At 47.0% G+C, this 10,338-nt stretch overlaps 1 long non-coding RNA gene across 4 annotated transcripts in view; it reads right to left on the bottom strand.

The window, feature by feature from the left end:
* Window positions 1–218: 218 nt before the first annotated feature.
* The window catches only part of Gm36600, a 33,995-nt gene continuing 23,875 nt past the window's right edge, over window positions 219–10,338 (bottom strand). For 2 of the 4 annotated variants that reach the window (XR_390967.3, XR_390968.2), the window contains exons 4-5: window positions 4,027–4,124; window positions 2,834–3,142 (exon numbers count right to left, since the gene is read on the bottom strand). This is a non-coding gene — a long non-coding RNA (predicted gene, 36600). Of the gene's footprint in view, window positions 444–2,343; window positions 2,628–2,833; window positions 3,143–4,026; window positions 4,125–10,338 lie in introns of those variants that run through there. The other 2 variants (XR_881597.3, XR_881598.3) reach the window with 2 other exon arrangements.

Here is a 10,338-nt window from a genome sequence, read left to right as displayed (position 1 = left end):
CACAGTGGTTGAGAGTGCTTATTCCTGCAGACGACCTAGGTTCAATTCCCAGCACTCACATGGTGGCTCACAACTGTCTGTAGCCCCAGTTCCAGGAGATCTGACACTCACTGTCCTCTGACTTCTGCAGGCATCAGGTACCAGACACACATGGTATACGGACATGTATGCGGGCCAAACACCCATGTACATAATTTTTTAATTAAGAAAGAGTGGCATAGAATTATGCTATCTTTATTTATATAGTTAGACATTTCCTAGATATACAGGTCTGAGGTCTCTGAGTGTGTCTCATATTCTTTGTTTTCTTTCCTTGCTGTGGTCTTGAGAATAGGCATGGAGCAAACGGTGGCTGTGGCAGCAAGCACACTTCCATTCACCGTGCGGTGCGGTGGCCCGTGTCAAGATCCTGCAAGCCTTCCGGGGAGTAGGAAACTAGGGAACTTGAAGCACAAAGGAGTCCAAAGTCCTTGTCGTCCCCCTCCCCGCCATCTTGCCCTTTCCTCTGCGCTCTTGGCTGCATAGAGTGACTGACTCAAAATGTATCTTTGGCTCTGATGTTTGGCCTACACCTGCTGTTTGTCTGACTTTAGGGCCTCCCCTCCCTGGCTCTCTTGACCCTGTGTGTGGCTTTAAAAGGCCCCAAACACCAAGAGTCAGCTCAGCAGCCTGTTTCTACAGCCTGTCCCCTTCAGAAACATAGCCGAATACTCCAGATGCCTTATGGAGGAAATATTCTTCTATCCACTCTTAGGTTGAAAATTCTGTCAGCCGAAGAAGAAGAAACATGTAACAGTTATTTTAAGGGCCCCAAAGCAAAATTATTTACTATGTGAGAGATGTTCATTTTAAGGGGCAGAACCATTGTTAAGGGCGTTCAAACAGTCTGGAAGGGCTGGCAAGTTGAGATAGTGAGGGAAACAATGCTAAACTCGGTCTTTAAAAGCAAAATAAATTAACCAGACACAACAAACAACAGGACAGGCATGGAGAAATGGAGACAGTGTTGCAGAACAGGAGAGCCGTGGAGAAGGTTTTCTTGTCTGTCATTAGTTGGAAGTGACAGTGTGTTGACTGTTTTTATCTGGACTACGACATTAAACCTTTATAATGTGGGCAACTGCCTAGGACTGAAGTGTGGATCACGCTGGGGATGCGTGAAGCTCTGGGTTTAGATCTAGCAACATGCACACATGCATACACACACACACACACACACACACACACACACACACACACACACAGAGTTACCAGCTAGCCATGGTGGCATAGGCCTTTAATTCCAGCATTCTGAAGGCAGAGGCAGGCAGATCTCTGAGTTCCAGGACAGCCTGGACTACAGAGTGAGTTCTAGGCTAGCCAGGGATACACAGTCAAACCCCACCTCATATATATATATATACATACATATATATATATATTTAAATATATACGTATATTTAAATATATAAAACTACTCCTATGCTCTAAAATTTCTAAGTCTTGAATATTTAGGGTAAATCTTCATGTGTATATTATAGCCAGCACTTTATCTTATGAGGAATATTTACCAAATCTGATATTGGCTTTAATAATCAGGCATCTAACATTTAGCCAAAAAGTTTGTTCACTGGTGTTGTAAAGCAGGGATAAAATTTACATTTCTCTTAAAACTATATGATCCCGTGAAGACAGAAAAAAAAAGTAATTGTTCAAATAGAAAATGGAATGAACTCAACTATAAATCATGCAGTTGGCAAGGAAAGAACGCGGGGTCTGAAATGGCCACAAAGTGAGAATCAATCACCATGGAAAAAAAGCGGCGTGGGGTGGGGTGGTCGGCCTGTGAGATGGGCTCAGCAGCCTGTAGCTGAGGCTCACATCTCATCCCGGACCCTGCATAAAGCTGCAAGGTGAGAACCAACTCCATAAAGATGTTCTCTGACCTCCACATGTAAGCTGGGGCACGTGTGTGGCCTCTTCCTAGCACGTGTACATATATAACATTCAATCAATCAATAAGATAACAAACACAAAACCCAAACCATCACACAGCTGGCTGAAAGGCTCTTGGTCACCTTTTCAAGATGGTGAGGCAGGTTCAGATCATCTGCACAGGTCACGTCAGCCCTAAGGACTGTGCACCTCTGCTGTCCCTCTGAAGAGGACTTTTAAGACACTGACAACCATGACTCTGGGTTAACAAAGTATGGAGGACCTGAAAATTAGTATTGGCTACTAAACCACACACACACACACACACACACACACACACACACACACACAGAGGAGAGAGAGCATGAGAGAAGAGAAAGAGAAGAGAGGGACAGAGACAGAGAGACAGACAGAGAGGTAACACAGGAGAGAGAGCATGAGAGAGAGAAGAGAAAGAGAAGAGAGGGACAGAGACAGAGACAGAGAGACAGACAGAGAGGTAACTACCATTATTTTAAAGTTCTGAGACTTGAATGTTTAGGATAAGTTTTCAGATGGTGTGTTATATATAGCCCAGATGGTATTTCATGAGACATATTTATCTTACATATCTGGATGTGACAGCAAAGGCCTGTTGCCCCAGGTGCTTTGGAGGTTGAGACAGGAGGATCTCCTGAGACAGGCCAGCGTGGGCAATATTGTATGACCCCCACCTGAGAAACAGAACCAAAAGATATTTAGAAACGGGACAGCCAGCCAACCAACCAATCAAACACAGAAATCACTTGGCTCTAATAGAAGTGGTGGGCAGGTAGTGACTCTGGGACATCTTTCTCACCAAGATCGCACTCAGCTGGGTCACGTGATGTTATCAGCAGACAAGCCAGAACTAACAGGGTCAATTGGTCATACTCATGGAAACGCTAGACATAAAAAAAAATCTATTTCTGGAACCCATATCATCAGGTTAAAAAATGGTTTGGAAAGAAGTATTTTAACCAGACTTGGAGAAGCTATGGCCTGGGACTGGAAACCTCAGCGGGAGTGGGTGGATCCTGTGGAAGCCGACCATGTGGCACGTCCCGCAGATGTCCCGGGATGGAGACTTACTTGATCACGCAGTGAAGACCAGCCAGTGCTGACCTGAGGACTGATGGGAAGGCTCCCCTGGTCACTAACAGGCTGCATCACTCTTCCATCACTAGGACAGAGTGCCGGACAGAGGCAGCTTAACAGAAGAGGAAAGCTCACAGTGTAGAGGAACCGCCACCCTCGTGGGGAAGCTATGGTGGCTGGAGTGGTCAGTTCTTGACCACATCAGGGTAGGGGTTGGGAGTAGCACCTGGTCACATCATGGTAGGTTAGGAAGCACGTATAATAGGACTGAAACAGAAGAGAGGTGACCTCCAAGGCCTGCCTACAGCCTTTCCCTTCTACTAGCTACACATGGTCCCAAAGATTCCACAGCTTTTCAAACCAGTGCTACCAGCTGGAGGCCAAACACTGAAACACGGGAGCAGGCAATGATCTTATACTCCTCAGGCTAGCAGCCCTGGGCTGCCATATACAGAGAGAAGCCGAAACATCTTTGTTCCTTGCCTCTTCCCCCTGTCTCCTCCCTCCCTCCCTTCCTTTTTTCCTTTCTTCCTTCCTTTTTTCCTTCCTTCCTTCCTTTTTCCTTCCTTCCTTCCTTCCTTCCTTCCTTCCTTCCTTCCTTCTTTGGTGGTACTGGGGATTGGTTAAAGCAGGCTTTACAACTGTTAGACAGATATTCTACTATTGAACTGTATCCCCTGCTCCCAAACATACATTGCTGTCTTACAAATACAAGTACAAATATAAAATAAACTCAGTCTGGTAAGAGGCTGAAATGGTGTTTGCCCATAGTTGGCAGATAGAGATAAGAGGCTCGGAAGTTCGAGGTCATCCTCAGCTAAATAGCAGGTTCAGTACCAGCCTGGGCTCCTAGAGGCCTGCTTGGCAGGGAGGGGCTAATGAACAGATCGACAGATGCCAATGGAGTTCTGTTACATAAGGAAAATTGCCATTCCTCCCAGAGCTGTTACTTGGGACCCCAGCTTTTTGTTCTCAGGTCTTTAGAGAGCAACCCACCTGTCTCTGAGGATGATGGCCTTCGGGGAGGTGTAGCCAGGGTCGTGTCGTAAAGGAGTATAAGGGGGCCTAGGAGATGACAGTCACCTGGTAGAGTCCTGAAGATAGGAAAGAAAGTTTTGAGTGAAAGCCAATCTTTCCCCCAGGTCCTGTTGCTCTCTGTAGCGCTCAGCCCTCTCCAGGAGGTGCCACCAGGGCTCACCCTGGTGACAGAATGCGCAGACAGGTGCACAGAACCCAAGCATTCTCATCCTCTCTGAAGGTGGCACTGGGCATGGGGTGCATGTCTGTAATCCCTCAGGAGACAGGAGGCAGCAACAGGAAGATGGCCAGCCTGGGCTACACATGTAAGGAAAAAAACCCACTTCACCAGGGTGTGACTATCTAGAACCTATAAAGAGCTTTCAAAATTGAACTTCAAGCAAACAAAACTTCCAATCAATACATGGGCCAATGAACTAAACAGACAACTGTCCAATAAAGAAACACAAAAGACCAATACATACTTTTTAAATGAGCTATCCGGGATGCACAAATCTAAACAGCTTTGAGGTCCCCACTCTCACCTTGGTTGGAGTGGTTACCATTAAGGAAGCGTGTGTGAATGGATGCTGCCCAGGGTGTGGAGAAAGAGGAGCCCTATTTACTGTTGGTTTGGAGCACAAGCTGGGACCACCACTATAGGAAACAGTACAGGAGTTTCTTAAACAACAAGAAACAGAACTTCGGTATACCTAACTTCACCACTCCTGTGTGCACTCAAAGGACTCCAAATCCTACCACCGAGATCCCTGCTCACCCATTTTTATGATATCTACTCACAGTAGCAAGGAACTAGAGCCAGTTACATGCCCATCAATGGACCAATGGAGAATGAAAATGTGGCCCATCCACACAGCAGAACTTTATTCATCTGGTAACAAAGATTAAATCTGTAGGAAGATAGAAGAGACTGGAAACTATTAAGTGGGGTAATCCAGGACGGGAAAGACAAATGCCACATACTCTCCCTTAGATGTAGATCCTAGCTTCTAATTATTATATATGGTATATGTTTACTTATGAGGGAGGGAGTGCTGAGAGACAGGAGCATGGAAGGGTACAGGGGTGTGCGGACAGGGTGGGAGGTGCAGAGAAGACTTGGGGAAGATCAACCAAAACAAGTTAGGGGCTCAGGAGATGCTCAGTGGTTAAACACTTACTGAGCAAGTGTGGGGACCCCAGTTCTGATCCCTAATGCCCACGTAAGCCGAATGTGCCAATGTCCACATCAGCGCTCTTACTGTGAGACAGAGGCGGAGACAGAATGCCTGAGTTATGGGTTGCTCGCCTGGCTTAGGTGAGCAATCAGAGATCCTGTCTCAAACAAGGTAGAAAGTAGAATGGTTGACACCTGAGTCTGTCTTCAGACCTCTCCATCCATGTGGTGTTACATGCACACACGCACACATACACACACACACACACACACACACACACACAAGCATAAACACATGTCTTAGGGTTTATCTTGCTGTGACGAAACACCAAAAAAGCAAGGTGGGGGAGGAAAGGGTTAATTCATCTGACACTTTGTCATCTTTGGAGGAAGTCAGGGCAGGAACTCAAGCAGGGCAGGAACATGGAGGCAGGAGCTACTGCAGAGGCCATGGAGGTATGTAGCTTACTGGCTTGCTCAGCCTGCTTTCTTATAGAACCCAGGACAACCTGCCCAGCGATGGCTCCACCCATCAAGGGCTGGGCCCTCCCCCATTGGTCACTAATTAAGGAAGTGTTACAGCTGGACATCATACAGGCTTTTCCTCAACTGAGACTCCTTCCTCTATGATGACTCCAGCTTGAGTCAAGTTGACGCAAAATCAGCCAGTATAACGCACACACATGGATCTTTCATTTATTAACTTATTTTACTTTATTTTCTTAGTGTGATTGTTTTGCCTGCATATACATCTGTGCACCATGTGTGTCTGTACACTACCTGGGTGTAGTGCCCTCAGAGGCCAGAAGAGCCTGTGAAATGGCCTGGAACTGGATTTACTAGTGGCTGTGAGCTGTTATATCCCTGCTGGGAACTGAACCCAGGTCCTCTACAAGAGCAGCCAGTGCTCTTAACCACTGAGCCATCTCTCCAGCCCCCTCTGTTTTAAAGCATGTGTGAAAATGCCTTAAGAAAACTGATTACTTTAAATGTTGATTTTAAAAAAAAATCAATTAAAAGCAAAAGCCTGTTTAGATATCTTCTGTGTGGACACACAAGAGGCCAAAGGTCAGGGAGAAAAGGATGCTGCCTGAGGAGGGTCCACAGCAGCCCCAGGACCTCCTTAGGCAGCGGGGAGAGTGAATATAGCCAAGGCTGATTTGGGTAAGAAAGTTCTCACCAACTGTCTCAGTTAGGGTTTACTGCTGTGAACAGACACCATGACCAAGGCAACTCTCATAAGGACAACATTTAACTGGGGCTGGCTTACAGGTTCAGAGGTTCAATCCATTATCATCAAGGCAGGAACATGGCTGCACCCAGGCAGGCATGGTGCAGGAGGAGCTGAGAGTTCTACATCTTCATCTGAAGGCTACTAGCAGAATACTGACTTCCAGGCAGCTAGGATGAGGGTCTTAAAGCCCACACCCACAGTGACACACCTACTCCAAGAAAGCCACACCTCCTAATAGTGCCACTCTGAGCCAAGCATATGCAAACAAACCATCACACCAACTCTAACCAGAAAACACTGGCTTCTCCTGGAGAATCAAGCCAGGGTTCAGTGAGTTAGAGTCAAATAAGAGGAACAGCACCGAGTTAACAGCCTATGTCTCTGAAGGGCCCCAGGTGAATACTGTTATTCGAGAAGTCCATCATGTCTTAGATGCTGCTATTTGTTGGATCTGGAACAGTCCCCAGAGGCCTGTGTGTTGAAGACTTATTCCTGGCTTGTGGTGCTACGGGGAGGTGATAGAACCTGTAGCAGGTGGGCTCAGTGGAAGGGGTTAGCTCACTGGGGGTGTGCCTGTGTAAGCCATGATGGGGAAGGGGTTAGCTCACTGGGGGTGTGCCTGTGTAAGCCATGATGGGGAAGGGGTTAGCTCACTGGGGGTGTGCCTGTGTAAGCCATGATGGGGAAGGGGTTAGCTCACTGGGGGTGTGCCTGTGTAAGCCATGATGGGGAAGGGGTTAGCTCACTGGGGGTGTGCCTGTGTAAGCCATGATGGGGAAGGGGTTAGCTCACTGGGGGTGTGTCTGTGTAAGTTATGATGGGGAAGGAGTTAGCTCACTGGGGGTGCGCCTGTAAGCCATGATGAAGCCACACTCCTGGCCTTCCTCTCTCTTTCACTTCTGGCCAGAGGCAGCAAACCTGCTCTGCTCCACCGAGCATCCTGCCTTGAATAACCTCCTCCCTGGTGAGCACAGAGCAACTGGGACAATTGATCAGCGACGGAACCAAACTGGACCAAGAGACACCGGTCCCCTGTCACTAATTAATTCCAGGATTTATTATGGTAACAGAAATCGGACTAATGTGGCCATCCATAGACCTGGGCTTTGGTGTCTACCCTGAAAGGCCAGGTAAAGACGCTGGATTCCTTGGAGCTAGAGTTACAAGCCATGGTGAGCCACCTGACACAGATGCAGGGAACAGCATTCAGGCCCTCTGGAAGAACAGTCAGCATTAACTACTGAGGGTTTCCAGCGGTTCAGAGTCTAAGCAATGCTGGGGGATAGATTCATAATCCATTCTCTTAGGAGACGGCGCCATTGGGGTATTATGTATTTTCTTGTGCGTGACAAAAACTTGAGCCTCAAGTGGTGGATATGAAGGGTAGAATGCTTGCTTAGCAAAGCCCTGGGTCACTTCTCAGCACCACCGCCACCAAAAAGAAAAAGAAAAAAAAGAAATAGAAAAAGAAAAAAAAAAAAAAGGAAGGTGTGGGGAACCTCAGCCTCTTCAGTGAGAGGCCAAGGGTCTGTAACACTGGGCTGTTGGCAGATTTGATCTACATTGTGCAGAGTAACAATGGACATTGCTCCTCAGTGTATGACCCACACCTCACCCAGCTCCTGGTCTCAGAAGCTCCGATTCACCGCTTAGAAAATGATAATGATGCAGGAAGAGATACCTCTGTGCTTAAGAAGACTCGCTGCTCTTTCAGAGGACCCGGTTTTGATTTCCAGCATCCACATGAAGACTCAAAAACAAACAAATGAACAAACAAAAACAAACAAACAAACAAAAAAACCCCAAAACCAACCAACCAAACAACCAAAAAGCAAAACAAAACAAACCAGCCTGGCTGGGGTTGTAGCTCAGTGCAGAACACTCATCTAGCACTGGGATTCCCATGTTCAGCTCAGCACACAAACAAAACCCCTGAAAAATAAAAACAATGTAAACTACTTACAAAACAAAGCATATACAAAGATCATTAGGTTACAACTTATAATTCATTAAAAAAAATTTTTCTCTTCCATTCCCAGCAAGATGGCTTCTGCCAGCACAGCTGCTTCCTGCAAACGATAAGTTTGAGGAAAGGATCCACAAAGTTGTCCTCTGCCCTCTGCGTGCACACACACACACACACACACACACACACACACACACACACACTGGAAGGCTGCTTGCTGATGAATTATTCTCTCCCTAACACAAATTCCCAAGTCTGCCTGGCAGTTGTCTGGAAAAACCTAGCCAACCACAACTGAGTTATCTGTAATAATTCCATGGAAAGTGGCCTGAAAGGCCTGGGTGTGTTTTAATATGTCTGCGTCGGTGTGGGCGGGGGGGGGGGGGGGGCCCACCCTGCGAAAGACCTCGGACTTGAAGATTTTAAAGGCATTCCCCAAGCAGATAAGGAAGTCTGTTCTGTTTCCCTCTCAGATTCAAGTGTGACCTTTGCAGACTGCAAGAGACGGCAGGAAGCCCACAAAGGGGAAGTTCAAATGATCCTGCACTTTGAGACAACTATTATAATAATATTTTGACTGAACACACTTCCCAAAGAGTTTTGTATGCCTGGATGCACATAAATAGATTTTAACAGCGGTATTGTCATGCCGTGAAATCCACCCTTTGCCAGTGCAATGGTTTATTCATAGGCCTCTGCAAGCAGCCCCGCAATTAATGTGAGAAGAGTTTGGTCTCTCTAAAAAGAAACATTGCGTCCTCTGGCACGTCCTCCCTCCCCCATCTTCTCCTGGTGCTAGGCAACCACTGATCTATACTGTCTCTCTCTGCATGGGTGCCCACTCTGGACATTTCCCATGAATGGAACTGGATAATATATAGTTTTCTTTACCCAGCCCCTCACCAAACATTGTTTTCCAAACCCACACACATCATGGCAGGAATCAGTTTTTCCCTTCTCCCCTCCCTCTTCCTCTTCCTCCTTATCTTCCTCCTCCCCCCTCCTCATCCTCCTTATCTTCATCTTCCTCTTCTTCCCTCCCTTCTCCCCTCCCTCCTCCTCTTCCTTCTTATCTTCCTCCTCCTCTTCATCTTCTTCCCCTCCTCATCCTCCTTATCCTCATCTTCCTCTTCTTCCCTCCCTCCTCCCCTTCCTCCTCCTCTTCCTCCTTATCTTCCTCCTCCTCTTCATCTTCTTCCCCTCCTCATCCTCCTTATCCTCATCTTCCTCTTCTTCCCTCCCTCCTCCCCTCCCTCCTCATTTTCCTCATCTTCTTCCTCCTCCTCCATCCTCCTCATCCTCCTCCCCACCTTCAGCTTCCTCTCCATTCTCATCTTCTTCCTCCTCACCCTTCCTCTCCCACATTCTCCTCTTTCTTCCCTCTCCTTGTTTTAAGCCCTCCCTGACCTCCCGCTGCAGCAGGAAGGCTGGAGTTTCAGCAGTAGGCTGCCTCTCCCAGCTCATTTCTCCCTCAGGTTACACCCTTTAGACCAATATACAGTTTACTTAACCCATTATCCCATGATGAATAGGTTGTTTCAACTCTCTGATGTACTGATAACGCGTCTATGGCATCCTTGTAAACGTCTGTAGAGACTTATGTCTCCTTGTCCTATGGGATGGGGGGTATTATGAATCCTCTTTGCTTGTCCAAAAGACAGCAGGCAAGAGGCCCACAAGCCTGAAATGTATCGGGACCTAGCACTTGGAGACAACAACGATTAACATTTTTACTAAAACTGTTTTCCAAAGGCTTCTTTCAGGCTCGATGTACACAGGTCTTTAGGAGCATTCCTGACATACTGTGTAGTACTGCATTGCCCACTTAAAGCACACAAATTCATTGCATGGCTGTGTAAGAACTCAGTGCTTAAGGTTGGAAGGAACTACCAGGCTCTTTCCCAAATGACTGTA

The sequence above is a fragment of the Mus musculus genome, chromosome 4, assembly GCF_000001635.26.
Source record: "Mus musculus strain C57BL/6J chromosome 4, GRCm38.p6 C57BL/6J".
Classification (NCBI taxonomy): Eukaryota; Metazoa; Chordata; class Mammalia; order Rodentia; family Muridae; genus Mus; species Mus musculus.
This window is presented reverse-complemented; position numbering and strand designations above follow the sequence as displayed.